The following is a 9,766-nucleotide window of genomic DNA, read 5'->3' on the forward strand; positions in this document are numbered from 1 at the left end:
GATGTGTGAGCATGATTCCCAGTGCATTGGCTCAGAAGTGAGGGAAAAGGGAGCAGAGCCTCTTCACAAAGCAGATGACTCCTTGGTCTCTTGCTTTATTCAGCTCTCCAACAGGCAGCCAAAGGGCAAAGGGAAGGCCATTTCCGCCTAGACTCCTAGAGGGCAGATGCATGTGGGGATGATAGCTGTGTGGAAGAGAAAACATTTGATGTGCTTCTTTGCATGGCCTCACAGCTGCATTTCCCCTGCTCTCCTTCCAGTCTGCTGTGCCATCCATGCAGCGGCACACAGGACCTCTAGATGGTCAAGTGTCACACCTGCAGTGTGAAAGGTGGAGCCTCTCTGGAAAATCACCGGCAATGACAGAGGGGAAACCAGACTGAGAGAAATTTAAGTCATTTGGTCTGGCATTTCTAAATGGCAAGCAAGCCTCTTCTGGCAGGAATCAGAAGCACACAAATTGCTCTACAAGTAAAATAGCCCCCAGCTTCCCAGCCCTGTGCATCTCACTACCCTTTCCTACTCTCATATCCCTCTGGAGATATATTCCAGCTCATATCCCTCTGGAAGTATATTCCATACTTCCAGTACATGAGCTCTTCATGATGGCAGTGCTCAGGTTTCCCATGTGCTTGGGCTGACTGCTCTCTCTGCCTAGAACAGGAAGTAATTGTACATAGATTTGCATTCAAAAACCATGTGATGCCTCTTCAGTCCTCACAGTGCGGAAGTGTTTAGCGTTTTCCCAGGTTCACAGAAGGCAAATGACATCCTGCTTGTTCAGTCYTGCCCAATTCTCTGTCTCTCCCTTACACTGCATGCTTCTCCAACCAGCAGGAAGCCTGGTAGCTGAATGCTTTGCCTTTTTCTCACAATTTCTTTCCTTTGCTTTCTCAGGATAACAGTATCTGACCTCAGTCCCTTTTTTATGGGTAAGACAAAGAAGATGTAAATAAGCTGCGATGGAAAAATTAGCGGGTTGGTAGGGGGTAATGCAGAGATCATGGTTTTTGCTGTCTTTGGTAGGACCTACCTAATCCCTGCATTTTCAGTGACTTCCAGAGCACCWCTCTTCTCTGCTTGCTCAGACACTTTTCTTTCACAAGAAAGAAAGGGAGAAAGAAGAGAAGGTACAAACCGCTGCGCATAATCCTAAAGTTCACATTGATAAAAGAAGCTCCTTTTAGACCTTTTTCCCATGGCTAGCCAGCATCKGAAGGTATCTCCCAACCCCAAGAGTCCAGAGCTCTTCTGTGGCTGACTCAGAACAAAGAGGTCCAACGTCAGAAACAGCCCTCCTCTTCTCCGCACCACATTACCCCTGGCATTACCCCTGGCTTCTCTGTACTGGGCTGTGCCCAAACATTGAGGGAAATGAGCCAACCGTTACCTCTCTTCCTCTCCCAAGCAGACACGGCTATGCAGGCTTGGGTTGTGGGCAGTATGCTGTTCAGAGGAGAGCTTTGGCTTCTTCCTAACCTTCCGCAAGAACCATCCTCTGGGTTTCTCTCAGCCTTCGAGACACCTCCTGAGTGTAAGCACTGAATAGAGAAAGAYGGCTTACATGACCTTGAGAACATCAATAACCTGATGGAACAAGCTCCCATCTTCAAGCTCAGCACAGTTTCTCCAAGCTGGAGCAGTAAGCATATCCTTTTCTGATTGACAAGACACATTGCTGCCTCCTTTTCCAGGGGACTACAGGATGCATGTACAATGGGCAAGACAAGTGAAATGTGTGCACTCTAATATACTGGCACCCCACGGTGGTAGTCACACCTGGCCTTAGTTTTATGTTCCTTTTGCAATGACCCATTTACAGTGAAGGGGTATTCCATGAAGAGTATCTCCTAAGCTAGGATGGGGAAGAGTTGTGTCCAGCCCAMAGTCAGAAGAAAAGATTGCTTCATAATCAGAATCAACCTATGCCTAGCAAATATAGCCTGTACTGGCACACGGGCTGGCTGTGTTCGGTGAAGATGTGGAAAGCTAAAGGCAGAAGCTCTTTCTTCAGAGGGCCAGAGGCATCCAGGCAGAACAGGCCATGTCAAAGGGTGGAAGAGCAGGTCCGTCACCATGSCCTACACCATCCTCAAGTAAAAATGCCAGCAGGGTGCTGCTGGGTTTCCTTGTTTGATTTATCCTGTGATGTTAACAAGTCCGTTTCATGTTGCRCACCAAAACTCACAGGGAAGTTGTGCTTCTTGATTATTCCCGAGTCTCAGCGGGTTTTGAAAGGCTGAYCTAATGGCAGGGGTTGTGCATTGCATTCCCAATGTCTTTTAACRTTCAGATAGACATTGCTGCAAGCCTGCTTCTCTCTGTGTGTACATGTGTTTTGAGGTCATGAATCTTCTTTAGATGTTTGTATCTCACTGACAAGTCATGGACTGTTAGGGCTGCCTGGGGCTGTTATCCAGCTGCAGGGTCTTGAATACCATCTCCGGCAGTTTACGACATTATTAACAGACCTCCTCACTGAGTTATCACTTTGCAATGGCTCTGCTCATGGGCACCGGCTGACAGGCCACGCATCATCAATTCTTTTAGCTAATTTTTTAATGCACGTGTCAGACTCCAAATGGTCGGCAATGTCATCAGCCTGCTGGCTTTGCTGCAGTGCCCTAGAGCCAACCTGTCTGCCCCCTGGCCTGCTTGCAGGAGCCTTGCCGCAGACTTGGGAACTGAAGCGTTTGTTTGGGTATGGGCTACAGGAAGACGCTGCATGAACGAGTATGTTCAGAGAGGAAGGAAAGCTGGAGCGAGAGCTGCTGCTCAGCATGACAGGCCGTGAAATGCCACCTGCTGCAGCACACAGACAAACCGGCTTCTCCTGGCTCCAGCTCACCCCGTGACAGCCCCGGTCCCGCTGGCTGCCRGCCCACGTGCCCTGACAACAGCCTGGTGCCTGCAACGCATTTCCACAGATTGAGTTGTTGGCATTTCCTCTGGAGTCAGATGGAGTGAGGCAGCCTCAGGTCACTGTGGCCCAGYGGATTGCAGCTTTCTTGTCGTGAGCATGTAGATTTGCCACATCTCAGCGGTTTTTGCACAGCTTTAACTCCTTGAGTGGCAGAGCTGTGGGGCTGGGCCAGGGCTGTGGGCAGATCAGGCCCAACGCTCTTTGGGCTCAGGAGCACAGGACAGGAAAATGGAGACATACGRTAATGCACACAAGACTGGGGACTAGTGCATGCAGTAGTTTTGGAGAGGAGCATAGGAATACCTTGGATTCCTCAGTAAGGACTTCTGGACTTAAACAATTAGCATCAGCCTTGCACAGCTCATGGAGATACTTCAACCTGCATCGCCTGCTGTGCTACCCACAGGCTGTTCCTCAGCAGCATCCGGCGAGCAGGACAGGCTGGGCAGCCTTGGGGCCTCAGAGCAATGGGCACGCGTGAGGGCGAGGGGAGAGCGAACTGCCCTTGCCTCCCCGTGTCTCAGGGCTGGCCGCTCAGCACAGCTCCACTGCACCTTTCCACCAGCACCCGGGCAGCCTGCCTGGTTCTTCACTGAACATGGTTAGCAGGCTGAAGCCATTTATTAATTAATTCTTTATCAACAATAGCAATGCTTTATGCAGTCATGCAACCGTGTTGCATATTAGTAAGCTGTAACRATGATGCTGATGCAGACTTGTGCCTGAGAACAATGGCAATAATTATAGAATATGTTATTGTTATTTTAGCTGCTGTCAGTGCTGAAACCCTGAGTCCCAGAGTCCTCAACAGCGGATTCCTGGTGGCATCAGCACAGTTACCTGCAAAAAAGCCTGCAGACATCCACTGACCAAGTGCCTCCAGACAAATCAGCCCACCATGGAGCTTTCAAGAGCTCTTTCCTCCAAAAACGTTTTTCCATCTCTTCTGCACCAAAAAAAACACATTTAGTTTTGAATTCCCCAGGTAGGAAGCAAGGTCATGTGGTGAAGGGAGACTGGGTAACTGTGCTTCACCTGTAGGAACACGAGCAAACCTACAAACAAACGGGAGGAGCCTCTAACACAGGACCGCGATAAATTCAGATGCTTTTTGTCCTTGCAGTGCTGCTGACATAATTTCTGATGTCAGCACACAGATGAAAACAGGCTCATCAATATGTATATTTGTAGGCACTCCARGGTGTTACTGCCGATACAGTAACAGAGAGGCAGGCAGAGATGTGTGTGTGTGTGTGCGTGTCACAACAGGACACTGCAGCTAGGTCGTGATGAGGCTCTCACGAACAGTGACAAGACACTTTGCAAAGGAATATTCGGTGTGAGAACTAGGACCTATGAAACACTGGCTGCTGATGGATCACTCGGAAACATGCTGGAAACTCCATCACCTGTGCAATGAAAATGGGCACAGCCRAAACACACGTGAGGAACAATCCTGCAATGATGCAACCTAAGTGGCTACTTTATCCCTTGTTGCCCTCAACCCATGGAAACGCAGATTGAACAAGAAGATCCCATCTGTACAGAGAGGAAGTCCTTGGCTGCAAAGGCATCACATTGGCAKGAAACAATCAAAAATCAATCAAAAATGTCAAGGATTACATGATGATGTCTGCGGCCCAGCCTAGCACAGAACTGACTCACAGATTAACTTGGATCAGAAATTCCATTGGGGCTTGGTTATTCTTCACATAGAGGATGATGTAAAGGGAAAGACTCGCTCTCCTGCTTCTCTGTATCCAGAGTTATTCCTCYATTTGCTGCCTTCGGTGTTTCCCAGGACTTCAAAAGCAGAGTTATTATGAGAGACAAGAGAGAAGAACAAATATACAGGACAATCCTAGGGAAATAAGGTTACTGGAACTAGTAAGACAGATTTCCTTTATAAACCTGTTTTCCATTTCGCCCCCCTCCTCTGAAATTGTCTCTGAGATTTTTTTTCCCCTCTTCACTGCCCAATATTTAATTGAAAACGCAGATCTGTAGCCCAGAGAGGTGTTATTTTCGGCACAAGAAATAGAGATATCTCCTAGCAGCTGTCAATCCCAGTGACCTTAGCTTCTGTGCAGACTGCATGGGACTTTTTTCCTTCTCTCTCTTTTTTTTTTCTGCTTTCTTTTTTTCCTCCAGCCAAGTTACTGTTTCATTGCACTCCACTGGGACTCTGACAAGAGTCGAGTTCCTTGCAGATGACACAGAATAATTGAAATGTCCTTCTGCTGACCTTCAATCTCTGGCAGTATTCACTTCCCTTGTGGTAATCAGTGCAAACTGACAGATGAGTGGCGCACACATGCTCTGCACCGACGAAGACATACACCCAGGCACATGCGCACACACAAGTGTACAAAGACAGATACTTCTTCTCCTATGGAGGCAAGAAACAAAGAGAAAAAAAATACACACACCCACAGTCATTCAGCTCTGTGGGCAGATAAACCTGCAGTCAGATAGAGTCTCACAGGAGTCTTACAGGTCTCCAACACAGCACACACATCTACACTAATATGAAAACCCAGAATTCATATAAGCAAAATTCACTATTGTCGGATGCACATGTGTTGATAAATACAGTTGCATGTCTTCCCATCGTGCAACCCAGATCTCTGGGAAGTAGCACAGAGAAAGACTACATTGACACAGGCACTGAAAACTGATGAAGGCAAAATATCAAGCATGAATCTTGGAGGTGATCCTAAATCAAAGCTTTGCATGGATACCCAAGCAAAGGGCAYCACGTAGACAGCTGTGTGCCCGCATGCACAGAGAGTGAACTCCAGTCCTAAACAAGTGACCCCTCATTTTTTGTAATATCACCTGTGCATTAGGAGCGCGTACTCAGGCAAATGCACAAACACATGTACAAACATGCTTGGAAACRCACATAGGCAAAGAGGCAAGTATGCATTTTCCAAGCAGTATCTGACTCAACTCCCTCACACCCAGGGTTACATGCACACTCAGACAACCACAGATTCGTGATAGGACACCCAAAGGACAGGAAGCAGAGCCCTCTCTGTGCTGCCATAGCCATCCAACCTTTTTTGAGGGGAGCTCTTGCTGCTTTGGGAGTCATACCCCTTGTTTTTCTTTCTAGGCCTCTGTCTCTAATTATACCTCTTCTGGCTTTCAAAGGCTGAGATCTTACATACTTCTAAGAAGGAAATGTCATAGCAGATCCTGGGCTGGTTCCTGAATGTGCCAAGAGGCAAGACTRTGCTCACCTTTCTGGTTTGGAGGGAATGTAGCCTCTGTTGTCCTAAGGAGACATATGACTGCTAGGCAGGAGAGGTGTGCTGCGGCTCTGAAGATGACTTCAGAGGGGACTGCCCGATTTCCACCTGTGGGGAGGAGGGAGAAAGAGGAAAGCGTCTTAGCTTAAATGATAGCAGTTCTTAGACACTGTTCCCTTGTGCAGGGTTTCAGGACTAACTCAATGATGTTCTCTGCTGTGAGTGCCATATTCAGACGCTGTCAGAATCCTGCCCTGTCTTAAGTCACATTTTTTGCTTAAGTTCACCATCTGAGGAGGACCACCAGGCCTAATGTTAGGTCTCCAGCATACCCAGCACAGACGGTATGTTTCTAGGAGGCAGTTGTGACTCAGACTGAACTGAGAGCTGAAACGATTAGTGAAAGAGTGGTGCCTTCTCCCCCGAAAAACTTGACTCCTGGGTGCTTATTAAACATTACCTGATGTCAAAAGTTATATTGAACTAAAGATGGAGCTATTATTTCTTCCAAGGCCACTATATTTGTAAGGGAATCTTGCAGAAACATGGCATCAGTTTAAGCACAAGTTTGATGTTTCCCTCATTTCCACAGGGGCTGCAGAAAATGAGGCTAAAGYGCAGGCAATAACCTTTCTCCATGAGCTGGGCCCATTAGTGTTACATGGACTGGGTACTTTTACATGGAGGAAGGAAGAAGAGACAGAAGCACTGGTTTAGATTATGAAAACGTTTAAGAGAGCTGGTGACACAAGCAAAGAGGATTGTTGGTTGTTGTTATCACCATGCCTAGAGATAAGCCATGAGTGGGGACAGAGCTTCAAAACACAGGCAACGCGAGACAGACTCTGCCATGAAGAGCTCGTAGTGTGAATAAACAGAGTGGGCAAGGGCTGGAGGCAAGGAAGATAACACAGGACAGCGAGCAAAGAGCGGCAGGGCGACGCTGCGCAGGCGGGGGAGGGCGAGGAGCCGCAGCACAGAACAACCCAGCGCACGGGAACAACCCGGTGCGGACCTGCAGCTTTTCCACAGTCTTACTCCCCACGTAACGCTGGGGAAAGCGGGAGGCATCTGTGCTGACGCCYGGGGGCTGCCATGGGGGTCTTCGCCCGCACTCCCTGCCACAGCGCGGCGGGCCTTCAGCGAGGGCAGCACGGGGCGTCCTGCTTCCCAGGCACCCCGGAAAGTCGCAGCTGGGGGACAGCGCGAATCCCCTCAGGTGGCCCAATACAGGTTTTACCATTACAGTTTTCAAAACAAAGTGAGAGAAGGGAAGAAACAATCATTAAAATCAGCTGAGAAGCTATAGCCAAACCAAACTGCAACAGTTTGTTTGGTTTCCAAACTCAAATTTAAGAAAAATTTTCAGTGTCCGTTCAAAATAAAAACAAATTCWTTTCAAAAAATAGTGTGACTAAAGGTTTTGACTTTTCCAGGGTTTTTTCCCCTTAGCTTTTTTTCCAGCCTACTCTATTCATCCAGTTTGGCACTAACTCACCAACACTTCTGCTCGTCCCCAAAGCAGTGTTTCTGGTACACAAGCTATCGTCCACCCCTCTCCCCAGCACTAACTACGCCAGCTTCCACTGTGCTGACGAGCGGCTCCGGGTGCTTCCGCCTACCCCAGCATCTGAAAATGCCTATACAAAATTAATCTTGGTGAGTGCAGTGAAAAAAACCTCTCAGAAACATGGTGGACAGTTCAAGCCAAGCATATTCSCAGGTGCGCTGAGAGTGGGACAGACGTGTGGGAACCTTCCTAAATTCATTATCTCCAAAACAAACTGCGAAAGATTGACAAGTACAGCTTGTAACTGGTAAAAACTGTATCCTTTAAACTGGATACTGAAGCACAATAGAATGACACTTCCAAGAAAAACACAATATATAATCCTTTAGCTAGMAAAATGGTGCAGAAATCCACAGCAGGGCTTCTGCGAATAGGTAACAGTTACAATTAATTTTAAAAGCAGTATCACTTAATAACTTCATAATTGTAAATGCAGGTGCTGTACCTGTATTGAGTTGAAAAACCTAAGGCAGGAGAAACATTTTGGCCAGTAAAGTTAATGACTCAGGCTCTAAAGCAGCAACTTTTAATTCCATTTGTGCATTAGATCTGGTCCTGAGATATTTCAAAGAATATTTGTAATTCTTTAGAAGCATTAAAAGATGTTTTAAGATGGGAAATGTCTTAATTTTTGTTAGGGACCTTAAAAATACAATGAAAAGCTTAAGTGAGACTTGTATGGAAAGAGGGAAACACTGGCTATAAAAAACTAAAAAGAAAGGGAATCAACAGAGGTTACATATAATGGTTATAATTGAGCAGAGATAGTTTAATTGTCAATTCAAAGGGAAATGTCTACTCCACAATGGCAGTATCTGAAGAGATTTATAGTAAGGAACTATTTGGGAAAATTTATTCCAGCTCAATCTATGGTCAATGATTGAAATAATTGCTGCAACATAATATTGTCAGGCATTGAAAAAAAGAGACGTAAGAGACATCGGAGCTGTTAGAAACACTGATTTCCAATCTGCCATTGTTAAATAACAAGGAGAGAGAAGAGAGTTAGACCCTAAATGGGGATCATCTTGTCCACTTTAGGGAGATATTATCTAAGTAGTCTTTATAAAAATGGAGAAAATACTCCTGCAGTGCTAAGATGAGAACGTTTTTACTGAAAACACAGAATCCTCAGTCCTTACTAAACACAATTAAAATAAAGGGCAAGAGGGGGGCCCTCGCCGTGAGTGGTCAGGAGCTGGAAAGGAACTATTGTTCACCTCCAGCGGAGATCAATGCAATCTCACACCTCAGCGCTACAGCCAAACAAAATTATATGCACTTGCTGTATTATATGCACACACACACACACATATATATACATATAGCATTTTTTGCTAAACCTTTTCAGCATTTTTTGAAGATGGAAAGACATCTCTGAGAACATTGTTTTTGAAAGGAAACCTCTCTCTTCCCAGTCCTACAAATCCCAGTCTTCTGAGCTCCAAGTAGTCAGCTTGAGTACACCCGCTTGGCTTACGTCTCAACAAATCCACCCCAAGAGGGGGTCTGGTGTCGTTCCGTGTTGTGGTGGAAGCAGGCTTTGCCTTATGCGAYAGACAAGCTCAGCCACTGATGTATAGCTGGGAGCAGAGTATCTCTACTGCGAAGCACCAAGGCCAAATCGATGCAAAGCTCTGGGGTACGCTCCCAGAACTGCTGTGGGCTAGGAAACACCTTTCCCCCATCCGGTTTTGTGCTTTTTCCTGAGACTGTGTTCTTGCCCTGCACTCTCTTTAGTGGCTTTCACTAGCCTTGGCCGACAGGAATTGGTAAACTCCCTATAGCTGAACTGTTTTTGTGTACAAAGCACGATGGAGACGTGTGCCTGAACTCTGCCTTGTTTGCCCCTTCTCTGCAGCCCTTGAGCTAGCAAAGAAGGACTAGGAGGCCAAAGGAAGGAGAAAGAAAGAGGGGAGCTGGCTAATGGGAAGTGTCATGGGTTATGCTAATGCAAAGCCACAGACCACAGGAATAGCATGGGAAGAGCTCAGCCTGTGGTCAGCCTGGGCTTGTCTG

This window comes from Rhea americana, unplaced genomic scaffold (genome assembly GCF_003343005.1).
Source record: "Rhea americana isolate MKP2758 unplaced genomic scaffold, rheAme1 scaffold_125, whole genome shotgun sequence".
In the NCBI taxonomy this organism is placed as follows: Eukaryota; Metazoa; Chordata; class Aves; order Rheiformes; family Rheidae; genus Rhea; species Rhea americana.